Consider the following 27,629-nt stretch of genomic DNA (forward strand, 5'->3'; position numbering starts at 1 on the left):
AGATGGTGGACCAGGGCACCTCAGGACCTAGGTCACTGAAAGCAATCAAAGGCGAGCCAGAAGAAGTAGGTAGGATGGGGAGGCAGAGGCCAAACCAAGTGGCCTAGGAGGAGGAGGAACTCTTTTTTTTTGGATGAGTCCCAGCCTTCTCAAGCTGAGGCACCTGCTCTTTCCAGGACAAAAACGTCATGATGGTGGGGCCACACAAGCCCTCTTCTAGGAACCTGACTTTGATTATAGGTGTTTGTCCTTTTATCAAGCCTGGGCCTCTGTGGTCTGACGCCGATGTCTCCCCTCCACGGTCCAGCCACAGAGCCAGAGCGCTTGCACATCTCCTGAGAGCTAGAAGCCACGGCTGGGCTGGACGTAAGCAGGCACCCAGAGCTCAGCCTAAGGCCCCTGCAGGGAGCCCCGGGGGAAGAGGTCGAGCCTTTGGGTCCCGAGTTCTCTCGAGCTCAGTGCCTACAGGGGCACTTCCAGAAGGGCGCGCGTGTTGCTACCCCGTGCCCGAGGCACTCGGCCACGCAAGCAGGTGCTACGCGGCTAGGCCAAAGGGAGGGACTGCCCAGCCCCAGTGGCTCGACGTTACACGCAGAAAGCTCCCGAGTCTCTCATTATCCTCTGAATAAAAACTGAGATCGAGTCCCAAAGGCCCAGTCCCGCCTGGACCTTCCTCTGCACAGTGTATGAGGTTCAGGGAGCCAAAGAGTCGGACCCGCATTAGAAGCTGTATTCTGTCAGGGTCCTGATTTGGATTCTTGTTTTTGATGATCCTCAGGGGGTCCCCTGCAACCCTGAGTGTGAGCATGCTTCGCTGTGGGGACTCAACCCGGAGGTCCTCCCACTGCACGGGCCCTTGGGGACACATGTCGGTGTCACGTGCCACGGTCGGGGCCTCACGCTGCTCTTCACGTGAGCGCTGCGTGCTGAAAACCGCATGTGCGCGGAGGCGGGAAACCAGAGTGTCACACCCAAACCTTGCAAATCGTCAAAGTGCTTTCATTCCACTAGAGCCTACTGAGCACTCATTGTGTGCCAGCTCCACCCCCAGGAGCTCACAGCCCAATTGCCAAGAGGCAGGTGGGGGAGCGAATCAGGGAAACATCCATCTTGAAGGGAGCCGGCCCAAGCCAGGGAGTGACAGCCCCTCTTGCCATGAGCAGGTGACTGAGAGGAGCTGCCATCCCGAGACAGGGTCTGGGAACAGGCCACGCCAGGGGTCCCCAAGCTTTTTACACAGGGGGCCAGTTCACTGTCCCTCAGACCGTTGGAGGGCCGGACTATAAAAAAAACTATGAACAAATCCCTATGCACACTGCACATATCTTATTTTAAAGTAAAAAAAAAAAAACAAAAACAAAACGGGAACAAATACAATATTTAAAATAAAGAACAAGTAAATTTAAATGAACAAACTGACCAGTATTTCAATGGGAACTATGCTCCTCTCACTGACCACTAATGAAAGAGGTGCCCCTTCCGGAAGTGTGTGGGGGGGGCGGATAAATGGCCTCAGGGGGCCGCATACGGCCAGCAGGCCATAGTTTGGGGACCCCTGGGCCATGCCTTTCACAAATCTCTCTGCTATTTGCTATGAGTTACATGAAGACATGTGCTCAAGTTTTATGGTTTCGGCTGATGACAGTAATTTCGGTAGAGATAAAGAGTATTTATAGATTTAAGCCGGGGGCTTGATTCCCTTCGGTTTTTCCTCAAGTCCCAAACGTGCACCACCAGCCACTGTCTTTTTGCACCAGGGAAAGGACAAAAGGAAGTTCGAGTGTCATAGACTTTCTTGGAACCAGGTCCCTAAAGCACTGTCATTACTGAGCCCTGTTGGAATGGGGACAAGATTGTTTACGCAGAAACTCGGGGAATTGATCCTCTTAGCCCTGAAAGAAAATTTCATGTGAAACCAGGGAAAAGCAGGCATGTTAAAGGAGCTTTCATTTCTTCACTTGCATGAAAACCTTAAGATGCCAGGTGCAAATCACAGACCTTACGAGTTATAGATGTTGCCTGACCTGTGGTGGTGCAGTGGATACAGTAGCGACTGGAACACTGAGGTCGCTGGTTTGAAATAGTGAGCTTGCCTGGTCAAGGCATGTACCCACTCCTCCCCCACAGCCTTTCTCTCTCTCTCTCTCTCTCCACCCCCCTAAAATCAAATTTAAAATAAAATTATAAATGTTCTTGCTATTTTCTTAAGTCAGATCCATCCAATGAAGGTGTCAGACTTGAATGTGTTTCAGAATCCTGCAAATAGTAAAGGAAAGTTCAGATCTCTGCCCCCTCACCCCCAGTAAACGTTCTGTTTCTCACTCACGTGCTTCACTGGAGCCTCCGAGAGGCTTGGCTGTTCTGTCCTCTTAATTGGGACGGAGATGTTGATTTCTAATCTTTCCCGGGGTATTCTCCACTGAGAACATTTTGCTGATTCCTGGCCGTCTTGTGGATTTTTTCCAGGGTCTTCTGCCTCTACCCTCCTCCACAGTCCGACATCCTAACCGCCCCCGCCGCGGAGGTCTGGGATGCTTCTGCCACTGGTATTGCTATGGCCTGTCACCTCTGCCCCCCACAGCCCAGGGTTCCGGGGCCTTCCCTCTTCCCTCATCAAGCAGCGGTCAGTTTCAACATGGCGGTCACCGGGGCTGATACCTTTGGTGTCGCCCTGAGCACAGGACAGAATCTCTCATGAGTTGGTCTTATGACAGAAGTAAGGCGCCTTCTGGGAGCTATCTCCCTCCCGATCTTCATTTTCAAGTGACACAAAACAGTGCCCCCCCCCAGGCCCCTCGTGACCCGAGCTCCTGGGTCTGCACCCGGGCCCTGTCCCGGCTGTCCTCGCTGCCCGGCCAAGCCACCACACCAGGGCCGCCTCTGCTCAGCAACACGAACCGTGGGAAAAGCTTCACTCTGGCCATGACAGTGGGAGATCTTCTAACAGGGCCCGCCCTCAGGAGTCGGGAGCACGGGCCCCATCTTTCTAGAATGAAGGAGAAATAAGATTGCCCCCTCTGTGGTGCCACAGCACAGGCGGGCTGAGGACCCACGGGTGTCTAAAGGCAAAGGGCTGCTGGCCTGCTCCTGTGTAGCTGTGGGTACAGAGCCCAGTAAGGGCCGGGGATGCGTGCCCTTCCCCCCGAGGACCAGCCAGAGGGTGCAGTGTGCCGGGGTGACCTCAGTGTGAGGTGCACACAGCCCCTTGGGGAGGGTTTTAGCAAAGTGATTTTTAAAAAAATCAAAACCAGGAAGCAGACAAACTAGCACTCACAAAGAGCGCACCCTTTAGCGTGGCAGGACTATCACAGAACAGAGAACAGACCCTGGAAACGGGGTCCCAGCACCTCCCCCCGCCCCGCCCCGCCCCACCCCCGCCCCCAGGCCGGCTCGCTGAGCTCTCCACAGCTCCCTTCCACGCAGAGGGTCCGTGTGCACTCGTGAGTGCTGGCTGCCACGGGGGCGACCTTGTGGGTGGGGGTCCTGTGCCACCTCGGTCCCCACAGGCGCGTGACCGTGCACAGCCAGGTCTAACTCCAGTCCCCGATTTTCTCAAATTCTCCGGGGTGAGGCTCTGAGCACCCCCGGGGCCTCAGACGTCCCCCTGCCCCGAGTCTAACCCTGCAGGGACAGAACAGGCTCACGGGCAGGAAGGTGCTAAACCAGAGAGAGAGCCGAGAGACGGGAGCGCGCCGACGGGGCGAGGGAGGTTCAAGTGTCACGGTCCCCGCCGGCGCCCGGCCCGCCAACGGCTGGCGTGGCCGCAGCCCACTGTCATGACCTCAAGAAAGAAGCCACCAGGCGAGCAGCCACCGTGGAGTCGGCAGCCTGAAAACGGGAAGAGCCCTCAACACGGGGCCCAACGGAAGTCTCGGTGGCTTTTCGCTGTTGAAGCCAAAGATGACAAAGGAACAGAGACGCAGCCGCCAGCCCCCTCGGGCAGAAACCACACGAAGACGGGGCGCAAGGGTGATGCGGCGACAGGAGAGGACACGCGAGGACCTTCCGGAGAATAAGGGGGTCGGGGTGGAGTTGTCGGAGGCCAGGCAGTCCCGAGCTACCCCCCGGTCCCAGGGGACAAGTGTCCAAAGGGACAGAGACGCAGCAGCCAGCCCCCTCGGGCAGAAACCACACGAAGACGGGGTGACAGGAGAGGACACGCGAGGACGTTCCGGAGAATAAGGGGGTCGGGGTGGAGTCGTCGGAGGCCAGGCAGTCCCGAGCTCCCCCCCCCGTGGTCCCAGGGGACAAGTGTCCAAAGGGACAGAGACGCAGCAGCCAGCCCCCTCGGGCAGAAACCACACGAAGACGGGGTGACAGGAGAGGACACGCGAGGACGTTCCGGAGAATAAGGGGGTCGGGGTGGAGTTGTTGGAGGCCAGGCAGTCCCGAGCTCCCCCCCCCGTGGTCCCAGGGGACAAGTGTCCAAGGAGGAAAAGTGGGTGTCAAGTCTGAACTCATCAGCGTGTCGGCACCGCTCCGTGACTCGGTCTCCTCTTCCATAAAGAAAAGGCTGTCCGCGTTTCCCACGTGCCCCCGCCCGCCCCGCTCTGCGTCCGCAGACAGGGCTCAGCCTCGCATGCCCGGTCCTAGTCCAGAAGCTTCTAACGTGAGCGGCAGTGGTTCCCTACTCTGAGCACACACCACCCACGCCGGGTGCGTTCCCCCGACCTTCGCACCCTCCACCTTGGGTGTCAGGGTCTGGGTGACCCCCGTGTCACCGCCCTGTCCCGCACACACTCGGCGGTACACAGCCAGGCACACGGCAGGTGCTTAGGGGGCTTAGCGACCTGCCCAGCCTGGGAGCCGCCCTCCGAGTCCCAGCCCTGTCCAGCCACGCTACGTGCCGTGTGCCAGTGAAGAATGTAACAGCCTTGGGCCCCCTGACCGGTAAAGTGGGAGGCTTGGTCTTCAAGGCCTCTAGACTCTAGAGGCCTCTCTTGGGGAAAAGAAAAACTGGATTTTTTTTTTTTTTTTTTAAAGACAAATACCCTCATTTTCTTCTGGCTTTTAATAAAGGAAGACATGGGAAAGACGCATCCACAGATTTAGTCTATCTGACGAGCAGCTATCAGAGTAGTTTGGAGTATGTTTGTTTGGCTGTTTTTTTTTTGTTTGTTTGTTTTTTAAAGAAAAGTTTTTCTCCTGAAACCAGAGATAGATAGATATGAAGAGGAGGAAAATTTAGAAGTGACAGCGGCTCTTTCTTTCTGGAGAGTCTCCACTCATTCCTCCTCCAGTGAGCCCAGCGCTCATCTCATCCCATCCCATCCTGTGCAAACCTCTGCCAGGGAGGGGACGCCTCACAGTCCATGGGGCTTGGTCGGCGCTGCCCACGGGGTTCCCTTCGGCACAGCCGACCGCCAGGAAACCCTCTGTCCATGTGCTGCGCCCTCCGCGCCCTCCTATTAGTTGAAATCTCTGGCCTTGAGGTAGGAATCGCAGCGTTTTTCTCTTGTATTAGAATGTTCCATAGAGTACAGGGCTTCATTAACGTTGCTCAGACAGGAATGTCTCCAGGCCTGGCCTCCCATGAACAGTGCCAAGACTAGATCCTTGCTGCTGTCCCTGCAGAAGCCTGCTGCCCTCTGCCAGCCTCTGCTCAGTCTCATTTAGCTTTCCACTGCTGCTCGGCCTTCTAGTCCTCGGAAGCAAAGTAGCTTCCATGTTGCCAGATCGGCTTCTGGAGAACCTGGGGAACCAACCCTCCGTTTTGGAGACTTCTGATTCCAGACCTCCGTTTCTGAGTTGCATTGGAAGCACCACAATCCTGTCTGAACTGCTCTAAGCTGCTTGTGTCCGTAAAAACAGACTTTTTAAATTTTTTCTACAAGAGCCTGTCTTGCTCTTTTCTTTGGTCGGTCTTTCTATGAGCTCTGTGGTCTACCACAAATGGTTATCAACCTTTTCACACTGGGGGGGGGACCAGTGGAAATAGGAGAATTATTTCTAGGATGCTCAGGCATAAATCACCCTGCGCATAACTGAACTCTGGTAATATCCGGGTGGTTAACTCTATTGTGGACCAGCAATTAAAAAAACACTGGTCCGCAGTATTCATTTCCACATGTTTTTCTGAAGTTTACTAGCTGTTTCCACTTTTCATTATTCTCTAATGTTTCACATGTCTTCCATAAAGCCTGCTGAAGAAATTTTTTTCTTTTCATTGAAGTCCCTTTGTTGCAGTTCTTCACTGAAAATCCACTCTTACTGCTTCACGGTGAGCTTTTCCTCCTCAGCCAAAGGAAGAACTAGCGGGCACATGGGGTTGGAGACTGCTTCGTGGGGGCAGGGGGAGGAAGAGGTTAGCTACGAGCTTCTTGGCTGGTTTTTTTTCTTGCCGGAACCTCATATTTGAAAATAAAATGGTGGTACCTAGGAAGTTCCCTAGCCTGGTTTGTACTCCAGTCTCCTCTGCCCATGTTCCTAATTATCTCTGTACAATTCAAGCACCTGCTTTCTCACCGGCCTAAGAGAAAGGCGGTAGCAGGTAGCCCATTCCAACCCCAACTGCAACTTCAGCTAAAGAAAATCCTGCAAAACGGAACGGATGGAGCCACTCAAGGTCCTCAATCTGTGGAGCCTAACCCTGAGAGGTTGAGGGGTCCCCAGCCTGGGACTCATCTCTCCCCAGAGCTCTTTACACTAGGAAAGTCTATGCCCTACTCAGAGAGGAAAGACGAGGCCCCATTGCCCCATTTTATGTGGGACCCAGAGATGCTTCCTGGGACTACCTTCCTGTGGCTGAACGCTGTCACCCACCATGGTGGCCAGCTTGGACTCTCTCTCCAGAACAGAGCCACCTTCCCTTCTGCGAGTAGCGGGCCAGAAAGGAAGCCTAGTTACCAAGTAACTGTCTTCAGGGAACTTTCTAGGGCAGGGGTCTCAAACTCGTGGCCGTGCGGCCCGCCCACCAATTTTGTGCGGCCCGCAGACTAATCAAACTTCGTGGATTAATCTGTGGGCCAGTCTGCGCATCGGCCCGCGGGCGGGTTTGAGACCCCTGTTCTAGGGGATAAAGCACCAGTAAAGCAGTAACTGAGACATGCGTTTTTTTAGTCTTTGTTTTGCATAATAATGACTACCTCTTATTCCTCCAGCTGCTGCTCCAGGGCCTTTCTTACCTGTGTGGCTTCTCACAGTGGTCACAACGACCCTAAGCAGCAGCAGCACTGCCACCATCCGGGAGCTTTCATTGCAGAGGCAGGATCTCAGGCTCCGCCACGGGGCGGCTAAGGCCGAATCTGCCCCCGACAAGCCGGTGTTTCCATATTACAGTCTGAGAAAGGCTGTTCTGTGCTTACTGCCTTTGACCTGCATTTTATAGATAAGAAAAGCAAGGCACAGAGAGGCCAGGTGCCTTGCACAAGAACCTGTAGATAGTAAGAGGCGGGGCTCAGAGTTAAAGCCAGGAGGTCATGGGTCCACACTCCCATGCTCTCACACCACACAACAACACTGACTGACATTTATTAATCGTCCCCGAGTCATTTCTAATTCCTGCGGCAAGGCACATTCCTTAGGAATGGAGAGGGAGCGACTTCCATTGTTCATAACTTTGGGTCACCAGCTACTCCAAGATCCGTTTCCTTTGACTGCTGTTCAGTATCCTATGCTGAACAAACTTGCCCTCCAGTTTAGCAGTCTGGAGGTTCCGGGCACCTTAGGAAACTGTCCTGAACACAATACCTACTCCTTCCTGGGCCACGCCCACCTGCACGACAGCCTCAGGTTCTGAAAAACCTGAGATACCAACTCTCTCTCAGAAAAGAGCCAAAACCCAGTATCAGAAGGGAGTGTCCAAGGAATACCTGTGCAACTTAGATGTTTGTCTTAACATAGTATTTCTTTCCACCTTTCTGTGCATAGAAAATAGCTAAACATTTTCAAACCTATGGAACCTATCTTGTTTGTAACCTGGAAACTTACCTGTAGTTCCTAAAGCATATTTTTCCTAATATTAATATAACTCCACCAATTAGCATTTTGTGGACTATTTACTAATAAATTTGGTTTTATCCACATTTTCAAACTTTCAATGTCCTAATGTTTCAGATAAAAAACATATAACTGGGTTTTATGTATTTGTAATGTATTCTGACACTCTCTCAATTGGCAAGTTCAGATTATCAAATATATATATATAATTATCATATATATAGTTAATGTTGATATATTTGAACTCATTTTATTCTTTCTACACATTGCTTTTTATTTTCTCTTCCTTGTTGCCTTCTTTACCATTTATGATCATTTGTCCTACTCCATTTTTCTCGTGTGGAAGTTATATTTACTGTTTTCTCTCTTGATTTTTAATTTTTTAAGTTTATTTTAGTGAGGGAGAGAGAGAAAGAGAAGGGGAAAGCAGGAAGCATCAGCAACCATATGTGCCTTGACCAGGCAAGCCCAGGGTTTTGAACCGGCGACCTCAGAATTTCCAGGTCAACGCTTTATCCACTGCGCCACCACAGGCCAGACTTTCTTGACCCTTGAGATCGCACTCTTGAGTCCTAAGAAACTTTATTTGTGGAAGTTCTTGCAGGGCTGAGGAAAGTGTTTTTTCTCCAAAGAGGATCTGTATTTCCTTAAGCCAAGCAGCAGGGGGGAACAACCAAACTCACAACTCAATTACTCTGCTCACAAAAATTAGGGGATATTGGCCCTGGCCGGTTGGCTCAGTGGTAGAGTGTCAGCCTGGCATGTGGAAGTCCCGGGTTTGATTCCCGGCCAGGGCACACAGGAGAAGCGCCCATTTGCTTCTCCACCCCTCCCCCTCTCCTTCCTCTCTGTCTCTCTCTTCCCCTCCCGCAGCTGAGGCTCCATTGGAGCAAAAATGGCCCGGGCGCTGGGGATGGCTCCTTGGCCTCTGCCCCAGGCGCTAGAGTGGCTCTGGTCGCAGCAGAGCGACGCCCCGGAGGGGCAGAGCTTCGCCCCTGGTGGGCGTGCTGGGTGGATCCCGGTCGGGCGCATGCGGGAGTCTGTCTGACTGTCTCTCCCGGTTTCTAGCTTCAGAAAAATACAAAAAAAAAAAAAAATTAGGGGATATTTCCAAATGAATATGAAGCGATAAAAAAGAGAAGCATTTGATTTTTTTTTCATTAAACAAGAACATCAGAAAAGCAAACGACAAGTCAAAGAAAGTTGTTCGTTATGCAAATGAGATGCAAACTCAATTATCATGATTGAGTAGCGAGTGACACATTGGTGGGGGTGAACAGAAGCCTGTCAAACTGGATGAGAGGGCCACACGGTGACTGTTCAGTCGGATGTAATTCTCAGCTGAGGTCTTTTGGAACTTCAGGATGGTGTGGATTCTGGTTCCACGCCACAGAAAGGCCAGATTGTGGTTAGAAAATCTCAATAGACAGTGCGTGTATTTTTGATTGGGGTTTCGTTGTTGTTGCTATTGTCTTCCTGAGTCTGAGCCAAGACTTGTTCGGGAAGCTTATCTTTGTGGCGCTGAGTGTATGCACAATCGCTGGTTTGGTCAAGGCCTTTCTCCTGTTTGCTTATTGCCTTCCTGCTTGTTTATGCCCATTAATCTGCATTTCCTACTCCCTTTCCGTATGTAGCCAACCACTCGCTTCTATTTGATGTATGTACTTAACTGGATGTATGTACTTAACTCCACAAAATTCATGTCTACCCAGGATGTGACTTTATTCAGAAGTAGGTAGGGTCTTTGCATATGTAACTTATGATCAGGTCATACTGGATTAGGATGGGCCCTACATCCCACATTGACCAGTATCTTTGCAAGAAGAGAGAAATTTGGATGCAGAGAAACAGATACACAGAGAAGGAAGGTGAAGGCAGAGATGGCAGTGATGCATCCACAAGCCAAGGACACCAAGGCTGCCAGCAACCCCCAGAAGCCGGGAGAGGGGCCTGGAACAGATCCTCCCTCAGAGCCTCCGGAAGGAGCCCAGCCCACCGACACTTGGGTTTCACACTTCTGGCCTCCAGAACTGTGAGAGGATGAATTTCTGTTGTTTTAAGCCACCAATTTGTGATGCTTCCCAGCAACCCTAGCGTTAGGAAAATGGCTGAGAGATTAAACTGCAGTCTTGAGACAAGTCTTTGGTGTGGACTTCGGAATGCCAAGTCCCACGGAGGCAGAACACTGTTTATGATAAGTGCTATTTATGGGAAGCAGCTGATCCCTATGGCCATTTTCCTACATGCCTAGGGGGCCACCGGTTGGTCATCTTTCTCTGCACCTGAATCCACTGTAGACCAATTTGACCCCAGGCGCTTCTGATCTGCTTGATGAGCAAAGAGACCAATAAATACGATGAGGCTGCAGCGATCTAGGCTCTCAGTCCTAGAGGCTAGGAGTCCCCTGCACCCATCTTTTCTGTATGTTGTGTTCATGTGTGTTTCTTCTTAAGTCCAGCAGCACCTTCCTTTCGTGCACACCCCCGGCTGAGCTGGTCTCAGCACCCTAGGAAACTAATGCAATGAAGAGCCATTCATTGTTGCAAACCTCCAACTGCAACGTGTATTTTTTAATTCATATAAATGCTATTGTGCTATGGGTTACTTCTGCTTCTTAGCCCCCCTGGCACTTTCTTTGTGATACACCCACGGCATTCACATGTCCCTCGTCCACTCACAGTGACGGTGCCCAGCAGGCTCCAAGCCACCTGCCACCACAAACATCGGCACACATGTCAAATGACTTGTGTGATCATTTCTTTTGTTCACGTCTCCAACAGTAAGAGGGCAAGATCATAAGGACTACGCACACTGTATTGACATAACTACTACTTTGCAGAATGGCTGTACTTTTCTCACTCCTAGCAACAATAATCTATCCTCTACAACCGTACCAACACTTGTCATTATTTGGCTTTCTGCATTTTATCAATAAAATAAAGCATTCTCATATATTTATTTGCATTTCTCTGATTAATGAGCTCATGCAACACTTTATATGCCTGTTGGCTTTTTCTATACATGTTTACACCTTTGCCTATTTTTATTTTGGGATCCTGTCTTATTCTTGTTGATTTGTAGGAGTTCTTTGTATATTCTAGATCAGCAGCTCATCAATTTTGAGCAGAAAGAGGGAACAAGAGGGTAATCTTGGCACTCTTAAAATAATTTTGAACCCCAAGAACTTTTGTTTATGTTTGTTATATCTATCAATATTTAACATTTTTTAAAAACAAAACAAAAAGCTATGAAACTTGCTGCTTATTAAAGTTTTTAAAGATTCCTAAACTAACTCATTAAATACAATAGTAAACTCATATGTAAACATAAATAACATTTTTGTGAGAAATAACTATTTTCCAAAAGGAGGATTTCAGTGAGGAGAGAAGCAATGTTCCTCATTTATCCAAATCTTTTTAATGGCTGCCTGCATGCCCTGTGGTGGCACAGTGGATCGAGTGTTGACCTGAAACGCTGAGGTTACTTATTCAAAACCCCGGGGGATTGCCCCAGCCAATGCACAGAGGAGAAGCAGCTACTATGAGTTAATGCTTCCTACTTCCCTCTCCCTTTCATTTCTTTCTCCCTTTGCTCTAAAATCATGTCTTTTTAAATGCAAAAAAAAAAATGTCTACCTGTGGTATTATTTTGGTTGAAGTATATGAAGATAAGTAGTTGGCAAAGGGAAGAATATTTTAAGAACTTTGCAGATAATTTTGGGTAGCTCTCTTTGGTAATACACTAAACACAATATGTGGTAGTTTCTTAAAAGTTACTCTCAACGTGAAATCCAAAATGATGCCGATGAGCTTCGGCACGCCGTTCTGTAGAAATCCACTATCATCTGTGCGTGATTTCGAATCCTTCATTGGTCCTTTGGGAAATAGGAGTTCATAAAACTGTGCAAATCTTCCAAATGTTGACATATTTCACTACACGGGATCACACAAGTCCCATTTGTTAACATCTCCCCTGACCTCATGGAAAAGCCTTCAAGTATTAGAAGGCTCACCATGGTGGGCAGGAATTGTCTAAAATCTGAATTTTTTTTTTTTTCTTGAACGCTTGAATCGTATCACTGTCGACACATATTGTCTGCCTTTTTCTTTGAAGTGACAAGCTCACGTTATTTATTTCTGAGATGCAGGATAGGAGGTGCTGGGACCAGAGGGAGGGGGGTCCGCTCTGTCTCGGCCTCTCTCCTGAAAAGCTGGTGGGCGCACCAGCGGGAGGGCGGTGGGAGTCCGGATTCAGACCCCGGACCCGCGCTCGGCAGCAGAGGGCAAGCCCAGCCTGCCCTGTGACCGCTGTCTGGGAGGCCAGCCAGGAAACGCTGGCCTTTCCAGGCTCGGGAGCCGCCTGCACGGACCCCTCTCTCGCTGGGCAAATTCCTCAGTCTCGGGTGACTTCTGTGCGAGGCAGAAATCCGAACAGCCACCCTCAACCCCAATGTACTGAGCCCCTGTCGTTGTCCAGACCCAGGCTCCCAGCACCGAGCTCCCCGGACAAGCCTCAGCCAGGAGGAGCTTACGTTCAGGGGGTGAGCAGACCTGGGGGCCCCAGAAGGAAGAAGGAAGTGAGGGGAACAAATGTCACGGCCCCGCTCACAGGGGCAACCCCTTACTACTGAATGGACCTGGGCATCGTCCCACCTGCCGGCTCTCATCTAACTAATAACGTCCCACCCCGGAGTCCCCAAGAACCGTTAAGACGACAATCACACCGACTGACACCTGCTGCATCCGTGAGCTCACACAGAGCTGCTATAACTCAGTCAGATATGAAAGAGTTCCCGCATTCTCCACTCTGAGAACCCCTAGAGGCTGAGCATCACAGACGATTCATAAAATCTTCACCCTTCAACGGAGCAGAGGCATTTAAGACCTGAGAAATTTTTAGAGCCCTCCCTCTTCCCCCCCCCCCCCCTTCAATTGCAGTCACCTAGGAGCGCATTATAAAATGCAAATAACCCAGGAGGAGGGCGCAACTAGCCCCTTCAAGGGTTTACACCTGAGTTAACAATTAACTTTAGGACATGTTTACAGCTAATAGGGGCTTTGTAGATGTCATCAGGTTAAGATGAGGTCAGACCGGGATTAGGGGGGGACCCCAGTTTAAGGACTGGTGTCCTCATCAGAAGAAAGAAAATTGGAACAGTGACCTGCACAGAAAGAAGATGGTGTGAACGCACACCTGAAGATGGCCACGCGAAGACAGAGGAAGACATTAGAGTTATGCGGTCATAAATCAAGAAACACCAAGGACCGCAGGTCACCACCAGAAACTAGAAACGGCTAGAAAAGGCAAGGAAGAATTCTTCCCTGGAACCTTCCAAGGGAGCAGGGCACTGACAGCACCTTGATATTGCATTGCTCATCAACCTGTGAGAATACCCTTTTGATGTTTTCCAACAGGACAAGCTGGGGATAATATTCTAATGTATTTCAGCCACGACTGGGCTCACTCTGACCTGGAGGCAGACTGGTACAAAAAATGCAAGTTCTCCCTTCCCCTCCGCCCTCCCCTTCCCTCCCCTCCCCCACCCCATTCATCCCCTGAGCCTTTAAAGGGTAAATGCTGGCGAAGTGTCTTTTAAGAACAGCTGGAGACAGAGCGCTGCCCCGGGCTGACATCAGCCAATAAAAGGTCAGGAGGTGGAGGGAATCGTTTTCCATGGGAATAATTTTCTAAGGGAAATGGTCAAGTTATTTGAGTCACCAGGTGGGATACATAAAGGACGATCTTTCTTGGCTTTCAAGAAATGCATGCTGTTTGACCTCCCAGAGTTGCCTGTCTGTGATTTCCATAATGAACCAAAAACCCTGCTCACATGAAATGACTTTTTGTGTATGATGTTTATACACACACACACATACACACACACACATGCCATTTAAAAAAAATTTTGTAAAACAGTGCCACGTCTTTGGGAATAAACATGGGAAAAGGGAGAGAGGGCTATAAAACATTCATACCCTTTGCTCCCGTAATCCCACTCTCTGGAATACAACCCCAAGAAATATATTCAGCAAGGGAAATAAGGCTTTATGTGTAAAGATTTCACTGCAACATTATTTATGATAGAAAAAAAACGCTATTGGTTCAGCTAAAGAAGATGAATTAGAAAATTACTGCACATGAACATGTGAGAATATCATGGGCCGTTAAAAATACAAAGTAACAACAATATGGGAAATGTCACCTTAAGAAAGCAGACATAAAACACTACGGATAGGATGAATAGTAACCATGTTACTCTGCACCTTTAGTATATAAAGATAGTGTAGCAGCATTGAAAAAAGTTGAGACAGTACAATCCTGAGAGATCCTCTTCTTTTTCTCAACATCATTTAATGTTCGTTTCTTTTTCTGATTAAAAATTTAATTTGTACAGTATTATTGGCTGTATTTCCTATGCTATACGGCAGGGGTCCCCAAACTTTTTACACAGGGGGCCAGTTCACTGTCCCTCAGACCGTTGGAGGGCCGGACTATAAAAAAAACTATGAACAAATCCCTATGCACACTGCACATATCTTATTTTAAAGTAAAAAAACAAAACGGGAACAAATATAATATTTAAAATAAAGAACAAGTAAATTTAAATCAACAAACTGACCAGTATTTCAATGGGAACTATGCTCCTCTCACTGACCACCAATGAAAGAGGTGCCCCTTCCGGAAGTGCGGCGGGGGCCGGATAAATGGCCTCAGGGGGCCGCATGCGGCCCGCGGGCCATAGTTTGGGGACCCCTGCTATACGGTGTACAGTGCCAGGTAAGTACTAGAAACATCAGGGGGAACACTTTGTAAAGCACATGGCTGTCTCACCACTATGCTGAATACCTGACACTGATACAAAGTAATATTAAATGTAGGCTGTAATTGAAAAAATTTTTTTAATAAAAAAAATATTTTTAAAATGTAATTTTGTTGGGGAAATAGAATGTCCAACAAATTTTACTATCAGCTCTGCAAATAAACTAAATACCATTGCATTGTTCACCTTCAACAGGAGAATTGTATGGTCTGTGACTTACATCTCAGTAAAGCTGTTAGGAAACATTTAATTTTGTTTGAAAAAATGTAAGCCACTTTCAAGGAAAAGAGGGTAAAACCTTTGTTTCGGACTTAAGAGAGCCACTCAGCAGCGAGGAGGTCTGACGAGGTGGCGAGCCCACGATCTGGTGGACAGACAGATGGTGTGTTGTAGAATGGTGCACCTGAAACCTGTAGCATTTTGTCATCAATGTCACCCCAATATAATCCATAAAAAGGACAAAAATACATATATACAAGGTTTTTAAATAAATTCACAACACAATTTACCAAACTGGTGACAACTATGACCTTGGGCCCCGTTTTAACTGAAGCACACCCAGTGTGCTGAAGGAGGCAAGATCTTCACTGGTCCATCGCGAAAAGGAACACAGAGGCGGATTTAACGGCAGGCGCACTGGCGCGCGCCCTGGGCCTGACTTCTGAAGGGCCCTGCAGAACCGCAACTTGACACTTTTTTCTTTTCTTTTTTTTTATGTGCCTTGACCGCAGGCCTTTAGCAGACCGAGTAACCCCTTGCTTGAGCCAGCAACCTTGGGTCCAATCTGGTGAGCTTTTGCTCAAACCAGATGAGCCCTCGCTCAAGCTGGCAACCTCGGGGTCTCGAACCTGGGTCTTCCGCATCCCAGTCTGACGCTCTATCCACTGCACCACCACCTGGTCAGGCTTTACACTTTTTTCTAATGACACCAGGTTTGGTGTCATATGTGCAATTTTAACATTAATAGTACATAATACTTTTTATTTATTTAAAAATATAGTTAACATGTATTTTTATTTTCCCTGTCTCTTTTTTTTTAAGGACCCCAATGTTTTCTTCTCCACTCAGGGACTCAACCAACCTTAATCCGCCTCTGATGGAACAGATACCAGTGGGGGAAAGTTCTGAAATCAGACAGGTGGCACTCAGCTGGCAATAAATAAATAAATGAAAGTAAAAATAAAAATCATAGCATGGCTTTGGGCAGCTTACTTATCCTCTCTGAATCTTTTTTTTTTTCTTCTTCTTCCATAAAACGGAGCCAATTCTACCTTCCTGATAGTAGTTGCAAAAATTTAAAATGCATCATACGTGTAAAAGTGTCTGAAATATATTTGTATTGAAATATAATATAGCTATGGAACTAAACCAAGCTTTAAAATGACTTTGGGTTTTGTTCAGAGGGCCAACAACGCCAACTAGCTCTTTCTCCCACATTAAATCGGGGAGGCAGTCTGCACACAGCTGTCTGAGCTACCCCCTGACGAGCTTCAGGCATTTTTCTAAGAGGTGGACCCAACAGCAGCCATGTGTGTTCACACAGCCCAACCCCCACCACTGGAGCCTGCAAAGGCGAGAGAAATCTTTATCCACAGGCTCCTCAATAACATCAGCTAAACATTTCCAAGAGCCATCTCAACTCCCGTTGCGATTTTTCTCGCAAAGAAGCTGACTTCTTCCTATAGGGATTATCGGGCAGCCTAACAGTAATCAAGGCCTTAAAGTTACAAAGTCCTGGGGCTGAGAATAATGTCTCTATCCCTTGGGTCTTCAGTCTAACTTGGATACTATATGTAAAAGTGTATGGCCAGTAGTCACTGCTGTTGTGGCCATTCACAGGCAGGTTTCCATTAGATACAGGCATACGGTAAAGAAACAGTGGAGCCAAAAAAATGGTGGGCCATTCCTTTATTAAAGGCTCACACCGGCCCTGGCCGGTTGGCTCAGTGGTAGAGCGTCAGCCTGGCGTGCAGGAGTCCCAGGTTCAATTCCCGGCCAGGGCACACAGGAGAGGCACTCATTTGCTTCTCCACCCCTCCCCCTCTCCTTCCTCTCTGTCTCTCTGTTCCCCTCCCGCAGCCAAGGCTCCATTGGAGTAAAGGTGGCCCAGGCGCTGGGGATGGCTCTGTGGCCTCTGCCTCAGGCGCTAGAATGGCTCTGGTTGCAACAGAGCATCGCCCCAGATGAGCAGAGCATCACCCCCTGGTGGGCGTGCCGGGTGGATCCCGGTTGGGTGCATGTGGGAGTCTGACTGCCTCCCCGTTTCCAACTTCAGAAAAATACAAAATAAATAAATAAATAAATAAATAAATAAAGGCTCACACCAGCCCACGAGCAAACACACAGGGAAAACACTTCCCTCTTCATTCATTCAGAGCTCTCAAAGCCCTGACACAGTCTCTGGTTCCACAACCAGGAGGATCTTCTCCAATTCCTCCTAGAATCAAAGGCCTCACCAGTCTCAGTGGAGCTCGCAAAGCCCCTCAGCTCTGGTTCCCCTCAGCACATCTCCTCTCTTTCTATTCTCACTGCATCGTCTCTGCTCTCACTCTCCAAAAATGACTTCCCTCTCCAGCACACATTAGCAAAAACAATGGCCCTTCCCAAGCAGGAAGGATATTTGCAATTTCACAGATCAATACCTGGTGCTGCCCAGAGACATTTTTAACAATAAAAGTGAGCAAACTCAAAAAAACACAAATTTTACAAACTCATTTGCCCAACAAAAAACACAGTTCCCTTCTTTGGAAAATGGGAGTGAATACTCTCGAACTCTTACTGGGCAAAAAGTTAAATGAGACAAACCCTAAATGTTCTCTGCACCTGGTAGAAACCCACTGAATGGCACATTCTGTCACTTTCCCCCCTTAGGCTTTCACCATGGGCTTCTCTTCTGCTGAGATAAGCTCATTCATTCTCCTCCTCATTCTTTCTCCTCCCCCAGCCCACACGCACCCTCTGATTTCCTCTCCTTCCCAAACCAACAAGTCCCAGAATGTAAGCCTCCAGGTGTCAGTCGGTGCCAGTGCGGCGCATGGCACGCAGCCCCGCTCCATCTCCCTATGACGTCACCCAGTCGGACGGTGACTTTTATAGACTGGCATTAGGGCCCGTAAGCCAGGAATTTCTCAGACACGGTCATGCCGGGCATTCTCAGGCTCGCAGGGCAGATGGAGCATTCCTAGCATTTCACGGTACAACACGTGGGCCTCTCCCCTCCTTGTCAGACCCCACCCTCTCCGGCCCAGGGGAAGTGGTGGGGGGCTCTGCGCTCCACTCTGTGCTCTCTCCCTCCTCCTGGTGCACCAACCGAACACTTTCTGTCCGAGTCACAGTCAGCCGCTGCGGCCACTGCAGAGAGAGAAGAGGCTGCCGGGGTTATAGAACAATGCGGGGTCCTGAGCCCCGCCACAGACACCTTACTGGCGGAACAACCCAAGAACTAGGAAGCTGAGCCGCGTGTCCCTGCGAAGCCATCCTGTTCCTCTATACCTGGGGCTGTAAGCTTGACACAGGAAATTTGAGAGCAAGTATTCCCATCCCTCAACTTTCACTGAGGCAAAAATCGACGACTTTGCAACTGCTAGACAGATAGAAGAATGATCAAAATGGCAAGAAATCATCTGTGTAAATTATGAAACATAAGCCACGGGTTTTTTGTTCTGCAATTATGTAGTATATCTAATATACGTATAATATAACTGTGTTATATGTATTATTTTTTCTGCATCCACAAAATTTAAGAGAAAAGCAAAGAAAAGATAAGAAAATCCTTTGGTCTAACACAGCGGTTCTCAACCTGTGGGTCGCGACCCCTGTGTTTTGGTCGTTCGACCCCCGATATAAATATGTATTTCCAATGGCTTTCGGCAACCCCTGTGTTTTGGTCGTTTGACCCCCGCCGGGGTCGCGACCCACAGGTTGAGAACCGCTGATCTAACATGAGGGAGGATGGACACTTCAGTAGCATACTATCTATCACCCCCCCATCCATTCATTCATTCATTCATTTACTCATTCATTCATTCATATCTCTCTCTCTCTCTCTCTCTCTCTCTCTGACTTGAGCTGCTTTTCTTCCCTTACTACACGCATTTCTGACCCCCAGGCACACAATAATTGGCTATCATCAGCTGTGGTTTCTTTCTGGGGAACTGCAGCGATTTGAAAACAGTGTCAGCGCGACCATCTTTCCTCTGCCTTCCTGGCAACCGCCTCAGGGGCCCCAGTCAGGCAGCCTCTCTGGCCCCGCCCCCTCTCCAGCCACCCTCATCCCTCCCTCTCCCTCCTCCGTGGGCCTCTCCCTCACCTGGGTGGAATGACCCTGGTGGAGAAGGGAAAGAGTCACCAGCGGTTGTACACGAGGAGCAACTACTGTTCCTCACACACGACAAATGGGCCCAAGGCCACGTGCGTGCCGGGGACACACCCCACCGTGCAGCCACAGAGGGACACGCCAGTCCCCTCCCAGCTCTGTGCTTTCCCTCACCGAGAGCCCCCGGCAGAGCAGTCTCAAGAAAATCGATCAAGGCCCTGGCCGGTTGGCTCAGCGGTAGAGCGTCAGCCTGGCGTGCGGGGGACCAGGGTTCGATTCCTGGCCAGGGCACACAGGAGAAGCGCCCATTTGCTTCTCCACCCCCACCCCCTCCTTCCTCTCTGTCTCTCTCTTCCCCTCCCACAGCGGAGGCTCCATTAGAGCAAAGATGGCCCGGGTGCTGGGGATGGCTCCTTGGCCTCTGCCCCAGACGCTAGAGTGGCTCTGGTCGCGACAGAGCGACGCCCCGGAGGGGCAGAGCATCGCCCCCTGGTGGGCAGAGCATCGCCCCTGGTGGGCAGAGCATCGCCCCCTGGTGGGCAGAGCGTCGCCCCCTGGTGGGCGTGCCGGGTGGATCCCGGTCGGGCGCATGCGGGAGTCTGTCTGACTGTCTCTCCCCGTTTCCAGCTTCAGAAAAATACAAAAATAAAAAGAAAAAAGAAAAAAGAAAATCGATCAACACAGGACTCACTCCTGGCCTGAGGTTCTAAGAAGTCAGACTCCTCAAAGGAAGAAAAGCCGAGCGTCCCCATTACTGTCCGCATTTCAGAAGCGCTGCTGAAGGACCCGGCTGACCCCCTGCAGGATGGCGCGGCTGGCTCAGGGGCCGGGTGGGTTTCTCTGACGCGGCTCCACCTGGTGTCTGCTCAGTCTGGGATCACCGGCAAGCTCACACAGCAGCCTGGCAGAGGCCGAATGTAACTTGCATTAAAATAAAAAGCGAGGAAAGTAATGACTTAGAAAAACAGCATGTTTTTTCAGGGGGAAAAAAAAATCTTTCTAAACACAGGACTAGTTAGCAAAGAATCTTTTTTTTTTCCCCCTTAAATGAGAAGCAGCAGAAAGACAGACTCCCACAGGTGCCCGGACCGGGATCCACCTGGCAAGCCCCCTACTGGGCAATGCTCTGCCCATCTGGGGCTGCTGCTCTGTTGCTTGGCAACTGAGCTATTTTAGTGCCTGAGGCAAGGCCAACTTGTTCCAACTGGGCCATGGCTGTGGGAGGAGGAGCGGGGGATGGAAGAAGGGGAGAGAAGCAGGTGGTCACTTCTTCTTTGTGCCCTGACCGGGAATCAAACCCAGGACATTCGCATGCCAAGCTTATGCTCTAGCACTGAGCCAACCGGCCAGGGCTGACAAAGAATCTTAAATGGTCCTTAACAGAGAAATAATCAAGAACCTCTGAATTCTGAATTCAACCTCACGGCAAAAGGAAGAGCCCCCTGGGTCAAAGAAAGCTGTCTTGGTCAAGGCGACTGGAGAAGGGACCCTAAAGTGACAGACAATAGACCTGCTATTGGCCTGAAAGTGCTCATGGCCTCGCAGGACATGGCGCAGCGTGGGCACCTTCAGGATTCACTACCCCGAGCACTGGGAAGGGAAGAGCACTGCTGAGCCATCAGCCAAGGACGGCCGCCGAGGAGTTCCCAGCATTTGGATGAACCGTTCCTAACAGGATCCAAAACGACAAGTGTGGAGGACACAGTCAGGACGGGCGTAGTTTCGGGACGCGGAGGAGGGCTGGGAAAGGTATAGCGCTCTCTAGAACCGTGCTTGGGGTCTGGAAACAGCATTTCTTCTGCGAACCCGCCTAACTTTGCCATCTTAAAATATCTCCTGCAATCTTGCCTCCTGCAAAAGTCCACGTTAGCAGCAATTGTGAGGAGGAATTCTGTTGTACCTATCGCTTCTCACAGATCACAGGGAGCCTTGCATACAAAACAAAAGGTGTCATGTCTGTTATAGGAACAGGCCATAGCTAGCTATTCATTCCTATTCACACAGGTTGTAGCAAAGCCTTCAGTCCATCCCAACTATCTGAGGGGAGCCCAAGAAGTATATTATTATATGTATGCCCCCAATAAACCGCATGACTGTGTCCTTACTTCTCCAGGGGCGCCTAAGGTGAGGACACCGTGCCCTGCCAGGCTGTGCCATGTGTCTTGTCCTGTGCCCACTGACCACAAAGGAGCCACACCTGCCCAGGACTGTCACCTCCTGCTTCACCACCTTGGATGCTCTCCCTTCTAAGGGCCACCTGGCCACGTGCTACACAAACTCTTTCTCAACCAGCAAACCAGATAGAGCCTCTTGTTGCTGAATAAATAGATTCCTAAATAGCCACGCAGATAGTCCACTCTTTGGAATCCTCGGAAAATCTCCTCATCTGCTCATTGGACCACCCCACCCGTCCCCCTGCTTTGACGAGGCATGCTAATCTCACAGAGGCTCCCACTCCTTCAGGAGGAGCTCCCCAACCCCTCTCCCCACCACCACCCACCCACGGCCCCCCTGTGGATCCACAGCTGTGGTAGCTGAGAACCCCACCAAACTGTGTCCCGGACCTGAGGACATCGGGTCCATCGGTAAGAGGGGAGAAGATTCGTGTTGGGCCACCAGGTTCTGCTCTGAAAACAGATCCATGAGAAACCAGCAAGAGTTGTGGTGGCCGAATCACCAAACAAAACAAATACACAAACCCCGTGTGACACCCCTGAGAGTAATTCTGCCTGACCGATGACAATACCAAGGCGCCCCTAGGGGTGGTGGTCTCGGCCAGGCGCCCCCCTCAGCCGGAGAGAAATACAGCCCCAGCTAAGCGAAGGCCAGTGCAGCAGGAAAGCAAACTCTTTCCGGGATTCTGCTCATCTTGGGGTGGGGGTGGGGGTGTGGGGGGCTGTTGGAGAGTCTTCGTTAGTTCAGACTTCCACAGCTAAACCAGAACCTAAGGTGGGCGGGGTCTGGAGGGAAGACGGAAAGAGGGGAGCCACTCCTGGAACTGGCCAGCAGGCCGCAAGCAGAGCGGTGCACTGGTGACTTCACTGGTGAGTTCACTCTGCCCGGCACCACACCCCCGTCCTGTGGGGAGCCCGCCTCAGCGTCACACCGAGCAGCGGGGTCAAGGGGGCCCGGGGACGGACACTTCTAGGGCCTCTTCTGTGTACAAGACCAGCCTTATCTAACCTCATTCCCACCATCTGTGTCAAGTATATTTCAACCCCATGTACAAACGCGGATAATGGGATCTAGTGTGTGGCGAGGGTCACGCGGCTAACCGCCAGAGAAACCAGAAATAACGACCCAGCTCTGTGGAAACGCAGAGGGCATGCTCCAGACGACGCAGCTCGACATCACACTCCAAGAGAAAGTAGGTTTTCATTCAAAGAGAAGGACTACTTCTTTGCCTCCTCAGTCAGCAAGGCCAGCTCCCTCCCAGTCATTGAGTCAGGCCACCACCATCCTCTCTGTCCCTCCCCCCGCCCCAACCCTGGACCTCTAGGAAGACAGCCAGCCCATCTTTTACTAAATCCCCCCCACCCCAGCCCAGCCCCAGCACAGGGGCCCCAATCTGGAGGAATAATCCCTGCAAATGTCCCATTGTTCCCAGTAATTACTTTCCTTGTAGCCTCCACCTTTTCTAAGCCACGGGCAGTTTCTCCCCTGGCTTCTACCTCTGGAAGCTTTTGTTTAAAAATCTTTCAAAGACAGGGCTTGCCAAAGAAATAATGAAGGCCTTCACGGCGCACACTCTTAACAAATATATTTTGACCTCGTTTGGTCCCTTTTGGATGGGAGCCGTTTTCTGGCACCTTGAAGGGATTTCCATCCAATTATCCCCCAAAATCCTCTTTTTCTCCTCTGCTTTCTTTCAGCACACACACAAAAAAAGCTTCCCATTTGGCTCGAAAGGTGAAATTAGGTGCCTGCCCATTCATCCTCTGACAGAGAGTTTTAAATTGGATGAAATAATAATGTCTCTTTGAATTTCAGTGCAGCCTTCACAGAGAGAAATTAGAATATGCCCTCAGCAGCGGCCTCGTCCCTTGCTGTCCCCCTATTCTCTGTCCTGGGGGGCGGAGGGGCAAAGGTGGGGTTCACACAGAACACAAAGCATCTTTTCAACAGTGTGTTCAGGGTGAGGATAAAGGCAGGGCCTGCTTCCGGCCCCTGAAAAACACCAGGCTCGACACATACAAGCCTTGCCCTCAACCTCATGTCCGGACTGGGGGGGGGGGGGGAAACCCTTGCAGAATAGGGCCGAGGAGCTGTGAGCCCCACCAAGTTATGGAGGTCAGTGGGCAGGGGAGAAGAAAACTCCCAGGAATCCGACAAGGGGTCAGGGGGTGGGAGGAAACCAAGTATCAGAAACAAGCCCCAAAGGCAGCTAGCTTTTCCTGCTTTTCCATTGTGCCCAGGGCCGGAACAGGTCATGTTCTATTCATCCTCCTAAATGTGGTGCATCCAAAGCACCAAAACCCATCTACAGAAAAGCTTTTTTATGGTTTATGAGCGCGTCCATTCGAATGAGAAATGTGCGCAGATCTCAATGGGCCCCTCCACTGAGATCCTCTTCCTGGAACGGACACAGTATCACCATGGTGCCTTCGAAGTTATATTCATCTTCCTGCGTTGCCTGAATGGGGAAATGGAAACATTTAGAATGCAGGTTGCTCCCAACTGTACTAGTATATTTGGACCACCAGGCACTCTCTGCCACAAAAAAAAAAGAAAGAAGGCATGGCGGTCAGACCCCTGCCCACCCAGCCCGAAGGAAACACGGCTTCCCATGCCCATCCATGCCCACCCAGCCTCCTTTTGTGAAAACACCAAGTCGCTCAACTACTCCCTGAACTGGTTTTTCTTGGAAAGTGGAAGCAAGCATCACTGGGTCAAACCCCAGAGTTTCTGACTCAGTAGGTCTGGGCTGGACATGAAACTTGACACTCCTAACCAGTTCACTGGTGACACTGAGACTGGTGGCCGAGGGGCTCCCCTGGGAGAACCACCAACTGCAAAGATACATTTCTTTACCAGGGAGTTGTCTGGGCCCAAGCAGTCAAGGACAGAGGCCCCAGAACGCTCAGGACAGACTGCACAACAAAGACTTCCCCAGCCTTAAATGTCAACAGTCCCAACACTGAGAAATCCTGCTGCAGAGGGCTCTCCGCTTCCGCTCTGCTCTCTACACGACTGGCTCTTTTTTTTTTTTTTTTTTTTTTTTTTTTTTTTTTTTTGTATTTTTCTGAAGCTAGAAACAGGGAGAGACAGTCAGACAGACTCCCGCATGCGCCGACTGGGATCCACCCGGCACGCCCACCAGGGGCGGCGCTCTGCCCACCAGGGGGCGATGCTCTGCCCCTCCGGGGCTTCGCTCTGCCGCGACCAGAGCCACTCTAGCGCCTGGGGCAGAGGCCAAGGAACCATCCCCAGCGCCCGGGCCATCTTTGCTCCAATGGAGCCTTGGCTGCGGGAGGGGAAGAGAGAGACAGAGAGGAAGGAGGGGGGGTGGAGAAGCAAATGGGCACTTCTCCTATGTGCCCTGGCCAGGAATCGAACCCGGGTCCCCCGCACGCCAGGCCGACGCTCTACCGCTGAGCCGACCGGCCAGGGTCCTACTGGCTCCTTTTAAGGCTGGTTCTCCTCATCGTGCGAAGAGGGCTGCCTATCACCACCATTCTTGCCTGAGTCCAGGGAGGAGAAAGAGCCAGGAGCTGTGGCATCCTACCCAGAAAGACTGGGTTTCATCTGCTCTCTCTCTTAAGATCCAGGAAGAACCTTCTCTCCCCAAGATGAGTCATCAACAATTTTTCAGGGATTAATTCCCGCGATCAACTTTTATGGAATCTGTCCGTTATTCTTCTCTGAAACAGACTCGGTATTGGAACTTGTTCCCGGAGTAACGGCTACCCACAAGGGCACATGCAGAGTTCACGCAGTTATTACGGAATTGTGAAGTAATTCCTCGGTATCTTACATCAGCAAATGAAGATTTGTTCCTTCTTATCACTGCACTGGCAAAACAAAGTGTTTCTTACTGAGCGAAGTTTAGACAATGAGTCTTCTTTCTCCCCCAAAATAAATATCCAAATATCTATTTGCTTGGTCGTAGGACCCAACAAGTTTTTTCTTGTCATTATTCATTCTTTAGATGAAATTCAATAAACCATGCCTGGCGTTTTCAATTGAATTGATTTTTCAGAAAATGTAAAGAAATTACAGAGCGAACCAGAGGGAAGATGAACTGCGTCCACGCAGAGAGAGACGTTCTCCGTTTTTAAGCAAGTCAATATCCAATCACCTTACTGCCCAGAAAAGCACAGCCTCACCAAATAAGAGGAGTGGCCCAAGGTTTTTATGTTGTGGAGGAGAAAATGTTCTTTTCGTTCTTCCCTTTGCAGAAGGAGACTCAAGATTTTTGAAAAACAGATAGGCAAATGCCCCCCCCCCACTTTAGTCAGAGTGATCAGACATCAGGGGAAAGCTTCCCACAAAGTCATTCATTCAGGGTACCGTTGCTCCCTTATTATCAAGACAATCCACTTGAGGTCAGTTTTCTCTCCATCTGAAGTGATCTCCCTGCCTCCTTAGACTCCCATATAATTGGAAATGTGCTTAGTGCGCCACAGAGAAAAGGGAAGAATCAAAAATAAATGTCACACCTTAATTGAACCTCTTCAAAGACTGCCTGTCCCCTCCTCAGATCAAAGGATGGGGGGCGGTGGCTAGATGGGGTGGGAGCTAGATGTTTACTCGTCTGGGGTGTTCAGGGTGCTTCTGGGGAAACCTGAGGAAACCCACTCGTGAATCTGGACCTCTGAGTCCCCGCTGGGCTGACCGCACCCAGAAGGGGGAGGCGCTGGACACGGTCTCACTGTTTTCAGGGGCGCTGGAGTCCAGTTACAGCTCCCACCCAGAGAGGAGTGTCTCCCTCTGCTGCTCCTGGCCCTGGAAGGCAGACCCCCCCTTGTCTGAGACCTAAAGCCCTCGAAGCAAAGACGCAGGAGGAAAAGGAGGCGTCTAGGCGGGAAAAGCAGAATAGCAAATCACAGCTGAAAACCCTTTTGTTTTTTTCCCAGAAGTTCAACTTGTGGTGACAATGGCTGACAAGCACAGCCACCACGCCCTCCCTGCCCCTCGCGCCTCCCGCATGCATCCAGGGGAGTCTGGCAGGAGCTGCTCGCTTGGGGCTCCTTGCTGGGGACTTGCTTGTTGTGGAGGGGGGCGGGGTGGCCGGCGGAGGATCTTGGCGAGGACAATTCAGCGGGGTTTTTCTTGGTTTCTTGGTTTTGGTCGTTTCTTTCTTTTAATTTTTTTTTTTTTTTTGTATTTTTTTGAAGCTGGAAACGGGGAGGCAGTCAGACAGACTCCCGCATGCGCCCGACCGGGATCCACCCGGCACGCCCACCAGGGGGTGATGCTCTGCCCATCCGGGGCGTTGCTCTGTCGTGACCAGAGCCACTCTAGCGCCTGGGGCAGAGGCCAAGGAGCCATCCCCAGCGCCCGGGCCATCCTTCGCTCCAATGGAGCCCCGGCTGGCTGCAGGAGGGGAAGAGAGAGACAGAGAGGAAGGAGAGGGGGAGGGGTGGAGAAGCAGATGGGCACTTCTCCTGTGTGCCCTGGCCGGGAATCGAACCTGGGACTCCTGCACGCCAAGCCGATGCTCTACCACTGAGCCAACCAGCCAGGGCTTTCTTTTAACTTTTATAAGAGATACAGGTGTTCCCATTTGGAACATAAACTCTCTCTCTCTCTCTCTCTCTCTATATATATATATATATATATATATATATATTTTTTTTTTTTTTTTTTTAAATAACAAAAATTCCTGAAAGTCCCTTTGGCCCCAAAAAGGAAGCAAGCAGACAGACAACCTTTGGGGAGCTGATCTCTCTGTGGCAGGGACTGGCCCAGCCGGGGTAGCACTGTCCAGAGAGTGGCGTGGAAAGTGCACGAGGGAGCCTGCCAGCTCTGAGAGCTGCTGACCGCAGGACCAGCCTCCAGGCCGTCCCGTGCCGCCTGCCACTGCCAGGCAGTCCTGGAGGCAGGGTACAGGGTGCCCGTGCAAGCAGGGGCCTCCCCTCCAGGGAGCTGTGTCTCCCCCCACCCCTCCAGCCCCCCACCACCAGCCACACACAGGCACAGACGTGTTTAAGGGAATACAGGCAACAATTCCCAAAGTGACAAAGGAGAAACACCCTCCTAACCTGAAGGCGTTCCCAATTACGGAGCTAATTACCGAACCCTCAATATTTACCACCACAAACAGAAACACAAAAGAACAATTAACAAGCAAAGGTAGGCACTAACAATTGTGTCTAGAAAGAAAGAAAATAATAAAGAGAAAAAAGAAATGATGGAAGGGAGGGAGGGAGGGAGGGAGGCAGGAACTGACTCCTCTACAATTTGTCACAAGCACATAAACACACTAATTCTAAATCATCTCTACGCTTCTCGGTCGGTCATCATGGGAATGTTCACTTGTGAAAGCGCAAGGCCCTGAGTCGGCCAAATAAGTGGGCAGCAAGGGCAGGCAGGACAGGCAGCCAGTCAAAGAGG

At 50.4% G+C, this 27,629-nt stretch overlaps 1 long non-coding RNA gene across 1 annotated transcript in view; it reads right to left on the minus strand.

The window, feature by feature from the left end:
* LOC136311097 (uncharacterized) overlaps nt 1-7,255 on the minus strand; it is a 39,858-nt gene extending 32,603 nt beyond the window's left edge. The window contains exon 1 of the long non-coding RNA XR_010726686.1: nt 7,125-7,255. This is a non-coding gene — a long non-coding RNA (uncharacterized lncRNA). The remainder of the gene's footprint in view (nt 1-7,124) is intronic.
* Between the last annotated feature and the right edge of the window lie 20,374 nt (nt 7,256-27,629).

The sequence above is a fragment of the Saccopteryx bilineata genome, chromosome 7, assembly GCF_036850765.1.
Source record: "Saccopteryx bilineata isolate mSacBil1 chromosome 7, mSacBil1_pri_phased_curated, whole genome shotgun sequence".
NCBI classification, from domain to species: domain Eukaryota; kingdom Metazoa; phylum Chordata; class Mammalia; order Chiroptera; family Emballonuridae; genus Saccopteryx; species Saccopteryx bilineata.